The sequence below is a fragment of the Tursiops truncatus genome, chromosome 1, assembly GCF_011762595.2.
Source record: "Tursiops truncatus isolate mTurTru1 chromosome 1, mTurTru1.mat.Y, whole genome shotgun sequence".
NCBI classification, from domain to species: Eukaryota; Metazoa; Chordata; class Mammalia; order Artiodactyla; family Delphinidae; genus Tursiops; species Tursiops truncatus.
The window spans coordinates 40,564,711-40,577,451 of NC_047034.1; the positions used below are offsets into that span (position 1 = coordinate 40,564,711).

At 41.9% G+C, this 12,741-nt stretch overlaps 1 long non-coding RNA gene across 3 annotated transcripts in view; it reads right to left on the reverse strand.

Moving 5' to 3' along the window:
* Positions 1 to 9,980, reverse strand: part of LOC109552919 (uncharacterized) — an 81,376-nt gene extending 71,396 nt beyond the window's left edge. For 2 of the 3 annotated variants that reach the window (XR_004525862.2, XR_012331059.1), the window contains exons 1-2: positions 9,864 to 9,980; positions 8,531 to 8,681 (exon numbers count right to left, since the gene is read on the reverse strand). This is a non-coding gene — a long non-coding RNA (uncharacterized lncRNA). The remainder of the gene's footprint in view (positions 1 to 8,530; positions 8,682 to 9,863) is intronic. The other variant, XR_004525860.2, reaches the window with a different exon arrangement.
* Between the last annotated feature and the right edge of the window lie 2,761 nt (positions 9,981 to 12,741).

Consider the following 12,741-nt stretch of genomic DNA (forward strand, 5'->3'; position numbering starts at 1 on the left):
GATATGTTTTTATAGCAATGCTAAATGTAGATATAACTGTGAAGAAATATTATTTCATTGAATCTCCATTTAATATATAGTAATTTACTTCAAGTGAGAATAAAAATGTTACCAAGGACTCTATCGGACTACCGTGGCATTTTCCAGGCTTCAATTTCAAACATTTCTAGACTCTCCTAAAGACAACAGAAATGCTAGCACAGTAATAACGGGCCTGTAAGTGGCAGGCAGGCAGTTTATTACTTTGAAAAATAATCTTATTAATAAGCTTCCTGGAAAAGAACAGTTAATAATACTATACAAACAGAAGTCTACTTTTAAGGTTTTGAATTTTAGGATGTCAGTGATTTAGCTATTTATGTGTAAATAAACATATTCTACTGGACACAAAAGAGATAATAGCACAAAAATTTATCTTTCTAAAGGTTAGCTCAAAATCTATTTTAAAAATATATTTCTTATGCAAATCAAAACTACAATGAAGTATCACCTCACACAGGTCAGAATGGCCATCTTAAAAAGTCTACACATAGGGCTTCCCTGGTGGTGCAGTGGTTGAGAGTTCGCCTGCCAATGCAGGGGACATGGGTTCGTGCCCCGGTCTGGGATGATCCCACATGCCACGGAGCAGCTGGGTCCGTGAGCCATGGCCGATGAGCCTGCACGTCCGGAGCCTGTGCTCCGCAGCGGGAGAGGCCACAACAGTGAGAAGCCTGCGTACCGCCAAAAACAACAACAACAACAACAACAAAAGTCTACAAATAGAAAACTAAACATCTATATGTAAAAGAATGAAATTAGAGCATTCTCTAACATCATACCCAAAAATAAACTCAAACTGGATTAAAGACCTAAACGTGGACTTCCCTGGTTGTGCAGTGGTTAAGAATCCACCTGCCAGTGCAGGGGACATGGTTTGATCCCTGGTCCAGGAAGATCCCACATGCCGTGGAGCAACTAAGTCCGTGTGCCACAACTACTGAGCCTGTGCTCTAGAGCCCACGAGCCACAACTACTGAGCCCACACGCCACAACTACTGAAGCCCGCGTACCTAGAGCCCACGCTCCACAAAAAGAGAAGCCACTGCAATGAGAAGCCTGCACACCACAACGAAGAGTAGCCCCTGCTTGCCGCAACTAGAGAAAGCTCACACATAGCAACAAAGACCCAGTGCAGCAATGAGGCCCAATGCAGCCAAAAATAAATAAATAAAAATTTTTTAAAAAGACATAAATGTAAGACCAGATACTATAAGACTCCTAGAGGAAAACACAGGCAGAACACTCTTTGACATAAATCACAAAAATATTTTTTTGGATCCATCTCCTAAAGTAATGGAAATAAAAGCAAAAATAAACAAATGGAACCTAATTAAACTTAAAAGCTTTTGCTCAGCAAAGGAAACCATAGACAAAATGAAAAGATAACCTATAGACTGGGAGAAAATATTTGCAAATGACGTGAACAAGGGATTAATTTCCAAAATATGCAAACAATTCATACTGCTTAATATCAATAAAACAAACAACCCAATCAAAAACTGGGCAGAATACCTAAATAGACATTTCTCCAAAGAAGACATACAGATGGCCAACAGACACATGAAAAGATGCTCAATATCGTTATTAGAGAAATGCAAATCAAAACTACAATGCAGTATCACCTCACACCAGTCAGAATGGCCATCAAAAAGTCTACAAATAATTAATGCTGGAGAGGGTGTGGAGAAAAGGGAACCCTCCTACACTGTGTTGGTGGGAATGAAAATTGGTGCAGCCACTATGGAGACCAGTATGGAGCTTCCTTATAAAACTAAAAATAGAGCTACTATATGATCCAGCTATTCCACTCCAGGGCATATATCTGGAAAAGACAAAAACCCTAATTCGAAAATATGCATGCACCCCAATGTTCATAGCAGCACTATTTACAATAGCCAAGACATGGAATCAAGCCAAATGTCCATTAACAGATGAATGCATAAAGAAGATGTGGTGTGTGTGTGTGTGTGTGTGTGTGTGTGTGTGTGTGTGTGTGTATATATATATATATATATATATATTCACATATATACACACACACAATGGAATATTACTCAGCCATAAAAAGAAGGAAATAGTGCCATTTGCAGCAACATGGATGAACCCAGAGATAATCATACTAAATGAAGTCAAACAGAGAAAGACAAATATTACATGATATCACTTACATGTGGAATCTAAAATATGATACAAATGAACTTATTTACAAAACAAAAACAGACTCACAGACATAGAAAACAAACTTATGGTACCAAAGGGGAAGGTAGTTGAGGGATAAATTAGGACTTTGGGATTAACAGATACACACTAGTCTATATAAAATAGATAGGGACTTTCCTGGTGGTCCAGTGGCTAAGACTCCACGCTCCCAGCGCAGGGGGCCCTGGTTTGATCCCTGGTCAGAGACTAGATCCCGTATGTCGCAACAAAGACCAGTGCAGCCAAGTAAATAAATAAATATATTTTTTAAGATATTTAAAATAGATAAACAACAAGGACCTACTATATAGCACAGGGAACTATATTCAATATCTTGTAATAACCTATAGTGGAAAAGAATCCAAAAAAGAATATACATATCACTAAATCACTTCACTGTACACCTGAAACTAACACAACTATAGTCAACTATATACCTCAATGAAAAAAATTTTTTAAAGAATTAGGCTATGAGCAAGACACTGTGTCAAGTGCTTTAATCTCAAATTCTCCCTCACAGAGGGTTTTTTTTTTTTTTTTTTGTGGTACGCGGGCCTCTTACTGTTGTGGCCTCTCCCGTTGCGGAGCACAGGCTCCGGACTCGCAGACTCGGCGGCCATGGCTCCCGGGCCTAGCCGCTCCGCGGCATGTGGGATCTTCCCGGACCGGGGCACGAACCCGTGTCCCCTGCATCGGCAGGCGGACTCTCAACCACTGCGCCACCAGGGAAGCCCCCTCATAGAGTTTTAATGAGACATGTATTTTGTTTCATTTTTTTTATTCTAACTTTTATAGATAGGAAAACCAATGTTAAGAGAAATGAATTTGCCTGAAGTTTTATAGCTAAATGACAAAGGCAGTATTCAAATTTAGATCCAACTCTAAAACCTAGGTTTTTAAATGAGTTTTAAGTTTTAATCTAGTATTAACAATACTCTCAAAATTTACTTGAGAAAATCCAAGTCATTCTCAGATCACTCTCTGCTCAGCTTGAAACCATCCAAGTGAAAGTAAAATTTCATCCATTTAACAAATATTTCAGCTTCTTTTCTATGGAAGAGATGGTAATAAACAAATGAAGATGACATGGTCCTTGCCGTTGCTTATTTCAGGTGGGCAGAAACAATATTCCACTTTTAATATTCACTGAAAAGACTAAAATACAAGCTTGCAAGAGAAAAATGTCTTAAGGATTTAGGCACATCAGGATATTTGGGGAGATGGACATAGAGTGAAGAAAAGTAAACATACATCAGGGAGATGGACTAAAACACAATAAAATCAGTCCTTTATGTTTTGTTTGTAACACTTCTACTCAATCATTTTAGAGTAATATATTCAAAATCTTAGGTTTGTTTCCATTACATTTTCCTTCCCACTAAAGTTATCATCCAGCTTACAATAATGACCCCCAAACCAGTGTACCAGCTATGTTTTTTAAAGTCTTATTTCATTAATTTACTTTTAAATTCTATTTTCAGGAAAATGATTGACTACAACAGGCACAAGTCAGCTTTCTGGGGTGGCGGAAATGTTCTGCCTTTATTGTGGAAATGATTATATGACTGTGTTTGTCAAAATTCATAGGTTTTATACCTAAAATGATGAATTTTACTACATGTAAATTACCTCAGTACACACCCGACTTAAAAAACAAGCCTGAACTCTTAACTACCCAGCTAAAAATAAAACAAAATTTAAAACACAATTTACAATTTAGGTTACAAGACCAATTTTATTTTTATAAGTAAAGCAGGTCTAGTAAGTTTTTGTATTTATTTATAATGCTAATAATCCAATGTTATATAATTCAATAAATATATCAATATTTTAAAATAGGATATTAAAATGTTATTTTTTAAAAAATAAGGATTTGGATTGTAAAACATTTATTATAACCATAATGTTGTTAAAGCAATGCTATTTTTTTTAAAATCTCAGAAAATAACAATCTAAGTCTCTTAAAAATTTCAAAGATTTAAACTTCCAGAATACTACCATAAATCCTGCTTTCATAGTATGCTGAAAACTCCTCATTTAATACTTAAGGACAAAAAATTACCAGATAGCTTCATTACTTGATAGATTCAACTGTGTTCTAAAACATAATTGTAGCTCAGCTTCCAAAAAGGCAAAGAAAAAGAAATGATTGTTTTCAACAAAACTGGGTTTTAAAAAACACTATTAAGAACACAGAAAAGGGTAATTAAGTGATGTCTCTTCTTTATTAAAGCTTCAATAGAAGCAAATACACCCAATAAACTATTTACAAAGGACCCAGCCTCAGAATTGTTTTAGAGACCAAAGTCACTTCCCTGCCACTGGAATTTGGCTTGTAAAAATAGTACCAAATTACACATCAAACTTCTCAGATTTTTATGATTCCTACTTTAATACCCTCTGTTTTTATTCTCCCAGACATACCAAAGGCCACCAAGTCAATTTAAATTAGGAGAGGTAATGTAATTCCAAGCCCTGGAAAACCTAGAAGAAATATACTGTTTAACAAGAAGAGTTCTCTTGCCTTGATTAAAGTAATATATCTGTGGCAGATGTCAATTGTCAATCAAAAAATACATACCTGATTTTTTTCTAATATGGGAGAGGAATGTGTTTTTATTTGTGGCTTTGATCAAAATACCCTTTTAAGTGTGTTGTGCTTGGTAAATTAACTTTTGGAAGAATGAACTATCCCCTAAGTGATAATATGTGACAACTCTCTGTAACAACCGCCCTCTCTCAAAGCAGCTCATCTTCCAAAATCGATCTTAAAATTTTCAGTTTTAAAAGCTTGTCAGGCTTGACTGTATCTCTTGAATGTCAATAAAAATCTGATTTTGTCCATGTGTTTTTTTGAATGTTTTCTAATGTTTTTATCTTAATAATACGTAACAATGAAAAACAGCATAAATATCTATGAGACAGAAAGTATGCAAAGCATTACTTTGTTAGGAATGACTATCTGGATATTAAAGGACAATTAACTTGCTAAAAACAAATGCTCTGAAACTGTTCATGAAAAAATGCTGAAGGACTGGCATAATGATATCCACGATAACTGTATAAGATGTCCTAGGATGCAGGAGAACAGTGCCAATTAGGCAAAAATTACCCTAAGAATTTTTATTCTTTCTAAAATGGTAACCAAGTAAATAAATTTAATAAACAGTATTTATTAAAAGTACATAGATCATGGAAGTACTTTTAAATAAGCAATCTCTGGGATGTGGGTTCACAAGACTCAACCAAGTGAAATCCCTGCAGTGAGTTCCTTCTTTTGGGGGGAGGGGTAGAGGTTAGAGTTCTAAAATGACAGTGACAATGATGGCAGGAGTCAAGAGTAAACGATAAGAAAGGTTGGTCCTAAGGAGGGAGCTGAGAGAAGGGAAGGTCATGGGCTCGCTGGGCTGTACCATCAGGGCTTGGTGTCTTCAAAGATGTCAAGGAAGAGGATGAAGAAGGAGTCAGGTAAGACTTGCTAGTGTGGTGGGAATTAGTTCAGAGTTACATGCATAGAAAATCAGAACGCTTGGAGTATAATCAGGAGGCTGGGAAGTTATTGTAAGGAAGAAAATGGCTGTGTTGTGTGTGCTATTGGGAAAGGGATTCTGAGTTGGTTACTGATATTCAAACACCTGCACTAATTAGGTGTTCATCTGGTATGAGTGGGGTGAACTTTGATAGACATTCCAGGTGAGAGGGGAAAAGATCCAGGGTTAAAGCTACTTTGCGAAACCTAGAGTGGGAGGGAGACATTGTGAAATAACATTAAAAGCATGAGCTTTGGAAATCAAATGGATCTGAATGATAACTTATTTATTAACCAGATATTTGGTCAAATATTATTCTGGGCGTTTCTGTGAGGTGGGTTTTCAATGAGATTAACACTGAAATTGGTAGACGACTAAAGTAGATTGCCCTGTATAACGTAGGTGGCCCTCAGTCAGTTGAAGGCCTGAAGAGACAAAAAGGCTGACTCCTCGAGTAAGAGGGAATTCTTCCTGCCTCATGGCCTTCAAACTGGAACATCGGCTTTTTCCCGCCTTTTGGACCCAGAATGGAATGATACCTTTGGCTCTCCTGGGTCTCCAGATTGCAATTCACCCTGCAGATTTTGGGACTTGCCAACCTCCATAAGCAAATGAGCCAATTCCTTATATCCTTATAATAAATCTCTCTATATATGTATATATTATATATACACACACATATATCCACATCCTATTGGTTCTGTTTCTTTGGAGAACCCTAACACAACCTGGGTTCAAATCATGGCTGTTTCTTAATAACTATGTGACCTTAAGCAAGCCCTTTAACCTCCCTGAGCCTATAAAATGGAAATAATTAAAAATCCATTTAGCACAGGATTGTAGCAAGGATTAACTGAAATAATTTCACAAAGCATTGAGCACAGTATCTGACACATAGTGATCAATAAATAGAACTTGTTGTCGACATTATTTTTATTATTACAGAAGGCTCTCTTTTGAGGAAAAAATGCAGGTAAAACAGGACCTAAAGACGTATTTTTGGTGAGGGTGGTAGGAACATGTGTAGGAATTGTCAAAGCTTTACCTAGTCAACAGCAAAGAGTCCCTTGTTCTTTCCTTCTAGTGTTCTCCCCTATTATCACGAAAGCTACTTCTCTGTTTCATCTCTCTCATGTAACTCTTTGTATGGGAAAATTCAGCTGAACCACTTTCTAAAACCCTAATTAAAATCTTGTTAAAAGGGCTTCCCTGGTGGCGCAGTGGTTGCGAGTCCACCTGCCGATGCAGGGGACGCGGGTTCGTGCCCCGGTCTGGGAAGATCCCACGTGCCGCGGAGCGCCTGGGCCCGTGAGCCATGGCTGCTGAGCCTGCGCGTCCGGAGCCTGTGCTCCGCAACGGGAGAGGCCACAACAGTGAGAGGCCCGCGTACAGCAAAAAAAAAAAAAAATCTTGTTAAAAAATCTTCCAAATATACATCATTTTTTCTTGACTTAAACACAGTGGATGTAAAAATGTGGCCCTTCTGATTTAGGATGTCGCAGTGGTACTGAGTTTTTACAGAAAATACTAGTAATCACTGTAATGCATGATGTATTTTCAAAACTAAATCTCTCATAGCAATTTATTTTGCTGTCAGCCTTTCATAAAATTAAGTGTGGCATCAATTCCAGTTTACTAAGAGTTTTGGCTAGTAACGCTTTATTGTAAATATCCCCTCCTTTTGACAATTTTAAGGAAGAGAATAATATCTTCATTTTATATTCTTAAATCTTTTCTCAGGATAAGCATGAAATATCATTGTGCAGAAACTGATTCCATTTCAAATGTAAACATTTCATTTAGCAACCAGTCTTAACTATCCACAGATGCAGTGGAGGTTCTGAAATTCCCATTTTTTAAAAGAGTAAAGACTGGCCAATTCCTCTGTGAAAAGAACCTGACTAATGCCAGTGTGTGGATTAGTTCTGGCCTGGAGAGCAGACAAAGTTCTATCATCTTGCATCTAAAACTACAGCACACTACTGAGATCCCAAAATAACTTAAGAGTCTGGTCGTTGGTTTTATTTGCCTTGGCTCCTTCCTCATGGGTGGTGGTGGTGGGACTGGGGGAGAGGTTAAGGTGGGCCTGGAAAAGAAGGGAACCATGTCCCCTACAGCAGCAATATAGGTCCACTGCCCAGTCCTCTCAACTATAAAAAAAAACTCTCCCTTCCCCAAATGGGCAATCTGGTTTGGAAAACTCACATTTACTCAATGAAACAAAACTACAAAAACTGTAGCTCTTACTACATGCTAGCCCTATTCTAGATGCTAGAGATACAAAGATAGATACTAGTTCATAGCCCCAAGAGTTTAGTCTAGTGGGAGAAACACGTAAGTGAACGATCACAGCACAGTGAACAACCGAATAACAGATGTGACTCAAAGAAAGCAGGGACAACTTGGGGAAAGAGAAGACTTCACAGAAACGCTAACAGGCTGTCTTCAGGATGCAGGTGGTCCATTCCAAGGTTAGTATTTTTAAAGCAAGAACTCAATTTCCAGACTAAAAACCTTAATTTCTGAATGTGAAAACTTTACGTTCAGGTTCTTATAATCTATTATATACACACACAACAATAACCCACACAAAGGGAAATTAGCTCAGTTTGAGAACATGATTCATCATCATTCACACCTGCTCAATTTAAGTCCCTCCCCAAATACGCATTACACTGAGGAATATGTGGTAGCAACTCGCCAAAATTAGGACAGAGAGACTATTGTTGCTATAGAACAATATAAAACACTACACATACCTCTGGATGTATTCAGTTGTTGGATTGTAAACTGTTAGTCCTTTTTAAACTGTTAAGATGGATACCGAATAAGGAATAATGCCCTAAACTCTTGCAGTTTCCATATTTATATCTGAAAAATCTCCAATTTACCAAGGCCAATGTGGTATTTCTGGAAAAAAAAATGAAAACTACACATTTGATTTATGGATTTCTGTCATTCATTCATGTCATAATGCTAAAAGCTACCTTTATTCCACAACTTTCCACCATTTCTTTCTAAGAAAAGGGCATATGAAAAGGTTTTTTTTTAAGGTTATAGCCTTCAAAAACTTGCATTACAAATTTGAATGATCCAACAATTAGAAAATGTTCCTCTACTACCATCTGATATTCCCAGTTTATCATTCTATTTAATATTCTTTTGTAACATCTAACACCCTTCACCTAATAAGGTCAAAGGTTCCTTGAACAGTTTTATAAGCTGCCTACACAGACAATCCCTGTGAAACCTGAGGATGCCACACCAACAGAATGCAGGTCACTGTGATACGTCAGACCGCTCTGCAAAGTCAAAATTGTAGTTCACTTTACGCTGACAGCTTCTTTCCATAACTCCCTCCCCGCCTCCGGCCTCCCCCCGCCCCAAAGAACGGGAAAGTGTCGATTTTATAAAACGTCTGGCCTTGCTTCCTTTAAAATGAAGCTTTTATCTGATTCCTGGAAGGTCACCTCGGTACTCCCAGGGCTCAGGATGCAGCGCCTGTTTTGGGCGCTGTCTCCTCAACCGGTGACCTTCAGGCCTCTGTGCTTAGCCCGACCCCTGGACAGCCTTCACACCACCGAAGGCACCATCCCTACCACTGCCACTGATTCAGACACGGCGGCTCAGTGGGGGCCCGGCCGCCCCCCCCCCAAACCACTGTTGGCGACGCCGGACAAGCCCAGGGCCCCGCTCAGAAAGGCTGAGCGACCGCCCCACCGAGGTCACCTAGGACCGACGCCCCGATGGGCTCGGTCCACACCGCCTGCCCGAGCCCTCGCCGAGCCCCGCTCCCGTTCTGACTTCAGTCCACACCGCACCCCATCCACCAGGGAACTTTACAGAACCCTAGCCCTCTCTGGGAAGTCCCGAGTCTCATTTAGGAGGGAACCCCAATTCGTTTATTGAACGCCTACGCTGAGCTCAGGTCTGGGCTGGCACGCGGAGGAGACCCTTCGCCCTGGCCTAAGGAAGCGCCGGCGTTCCAGCGGCTCGGGCCGGGACCCGTCCTCCAGGAGGACCAACAGCGGGGCAGCAAGGGACGGGGAGAACCGCGCCCCCAGCCCCCATGTACCCTCTGCCCGCCTTTACCTCGCCGGACCCCACCAGGGCCGCCGGAGCTAAAATTAGAAACGAGCGCGACGCGCGCTCACGTGCACTGTGCGCAGCCGGGCCAGGGCCGCCGGCCGGGTGAGTCATGGCTCCGCCCCCACCCGCCGAGGACGCGCTGACGTCAGCCGCTTCCCCGAAAGGTGACGTAAGCGCGCCTCGGGAAGGCCGCTAGGCCGGCCGTAGAACGTTCACTGAGTTTCGATGCCTTAAAGGGACCAGTCCTCAGATCGTGAAAAACGTGGGGAGATGACCCCAATCACCCATCCGTAGAGTCGGAGCCCGTTTTATATCCCTTTGTACTGAGAAAAGTTGATTGTTGAGATAGGGATGAAAAAACGAGAGCAACTGAGCCTCATTGGAGGCTCCCAGAAGCCCCAGAACCTCCTCCTGGAAGCCCTCCTTGATTAACCAGAATCTGATCTTGACCCAAAAGTCAGGAAGTTTTCCGTGGCCCTTGACTTCCTACCCCTTCACTTATAGCCCCTGTCCATAGGCTTACACCTCTACTGATGAGAAAGGCTGTGGTTTGAATGTTTATTGATGTAATTCATCAACTTGGGCCAGCTTGGCCCTTTTGTCACTGTTTTTGACTCTATCCAAACTCTCTCATTAGTTGTGTGACCTGAAACAAGAAACTCTAGATGTGAAATTTGTGAACTGGTATCCAATCCTCCTTTTATGCCTATGTTGCCTGTGGAAGCTCCCAGAGGTAGGAACCCTGTCCAGTGCTTCATCATTCAGCACTATCGCATCCTCACAGGGAGCTAACAATTCACTGAGGTTTACTATGTGGCAGATATGTTCGTTATCCTCCCTCCCATATCTCCTCTCTGAGGTGGATGTTATTGTTCCCATTTTATGGATGAGGAAGGAAATCAACGCACAGCAGGGTTAAGTATGCTTCCCTAGGTTACACAGCTAAAGACTAGCAAACTGAAAGTCACTTCCAAGTCAGCTGTACTCCAAGTCAATGTTTCTGGTGATAAAGGTGAGCTGTGAAATGTATGTTTTGTTCTGGGTGTATTGAGTCCCATAGAACAGCTTTCACCCTTTAGTGCAATCCCAGTGCTTCTGAACAAGTAACTCACAAGTAACCCCTGCCTGAAGATGCCAAGAGCAGGAGGGCTGGGCCTCAAGGCCTGGCAGACAGTCAGGTGAGTGAGAAGGCACTGCCTCTCAAGTGCCTGTCCTGTACTTGCAGGACCCTGAGAGCAAGTGCCTCCTTCTTGAGGTTTTCGCCCTAGGCACCTCACTCACCGCACCCTAGTCCCAGCCCTGCCACACCCACCCTTGACTTTTTTCTCTCTTGAAACTAGAGAGGACATCCCGCTTACTGCGCCCTGGCCTGGCACACTAGTGGCCAGTTCTACCCAAGTGCAGAAGAAACCTTGTTTCTCCTCCATCATAATTCCCTCTCTATAAAGCAACAGAAAATTTCCTATTGGAACAGTATAGTCATGCCAAGAACAAATGAGATGACAACAGCTTCTTAAAGTTTTGAGCAAAATAATGCTGCCTGTGTACTGGAAATGAAGCCACTGTTACCTTCGGACAATCATTACTGGTCCTTGGCTGAGTGTCACAAGCCCATCCTCAGGCCACACCTGCCAGATCTACCAGGAGTACCTTCCTCCCCCCAGCTCACCCCTCAGTGACATTTCGAACTGACCCCTCTCCCCGCATCCCAGGGCTCCAGCCACCACCAAGCTCTCTTCTCTTTGGGTCCCCTGCGCCTTTCCCCTTAATCATGCTGTTGAAGTCACTGCCCACTGCTCTTCCTGTTCTCCAGGTTTCCTGGAGCCTGTGACCAAACACCTTGTGTGTGCTCCCATCGCAGCCTTGGCAGGAGATGGAAAAAACCACAGGCGGCCTCAGCTGTGGGCAGTGGCTTCTCCCTCTGTATTGGGCCTGGACGCACAGATAAGGAAGCTTAGAGCAGTATGAGACCTTCAGGCCAACCAGGCCAGCCCTTGTTTTACAACTAGGGGACTAAGGTCCAGGTGAGGTGATGTGCCTGCGGTCACATGGCCTGTTATGTAGAGTCCTAATCACTTGACTTCCAGCTCGCTGCTCTTCTCATGGATCACACCTCTGTTATGAGCCTCAGGTGGAACAGTGAGCATATATGTGTGTGAGAAACTGTAATACATCATATACATGATGGGAGGGAAGACAAATAGTGACTTGAAATAAATAGAGATAAAATTGTAGGGCAGATTGGAGAATACAATTTCTGAGGACCTCTGACTACTTCCTCTTCTCCTTTCCTCTCCTTCCTATCCAGCCTCAAGATAGGTGAGGGGTTTATTCCTCCTCAGACCTAGGAACACTTCCCAATGGAACGACATGATGAGTTGGACTGCCATTTTTAAACATTCCGTAATCAAGATCTTGTGTGTCATTTCAGGTTTTGATTTTTTTATCTCCCAGCCTTTACTTCCCATCATTTTCCTATCCCCAAAGCCCCATTAAATGTTGTTAAGAGCCGTAAATGTAATTGGCCACTAATGTGGAAGGATTGTGATCTCCAGCAAACAGCCCTAGCAAAGAAAGGAGCAGGAATCCTGGGTCTGTTCCCAACCGTGCAAGTGACTCACTGGATGACACAAAGTAAAGCGCTTCTTTTGTGGGGGGAGAAACAGGGAACAACACACACATCTTCTTGCCTGACGGAGGTGGAGGGGGCGTGGTAGGGAGCCATTGGGCAGGCTCCCAGGGTAGTGGAAGTTCAGGGGTCCCTGGGTAGACCCAAGTCCATGGTGACTGCTTAGCAATGGCTGCGGGGTTAGTCCTGAGCTCTGTCCCACTTGAGCACCAGCCTCCAGCGGAGCCACTAAGATGGCTGGGCCAGAGTATG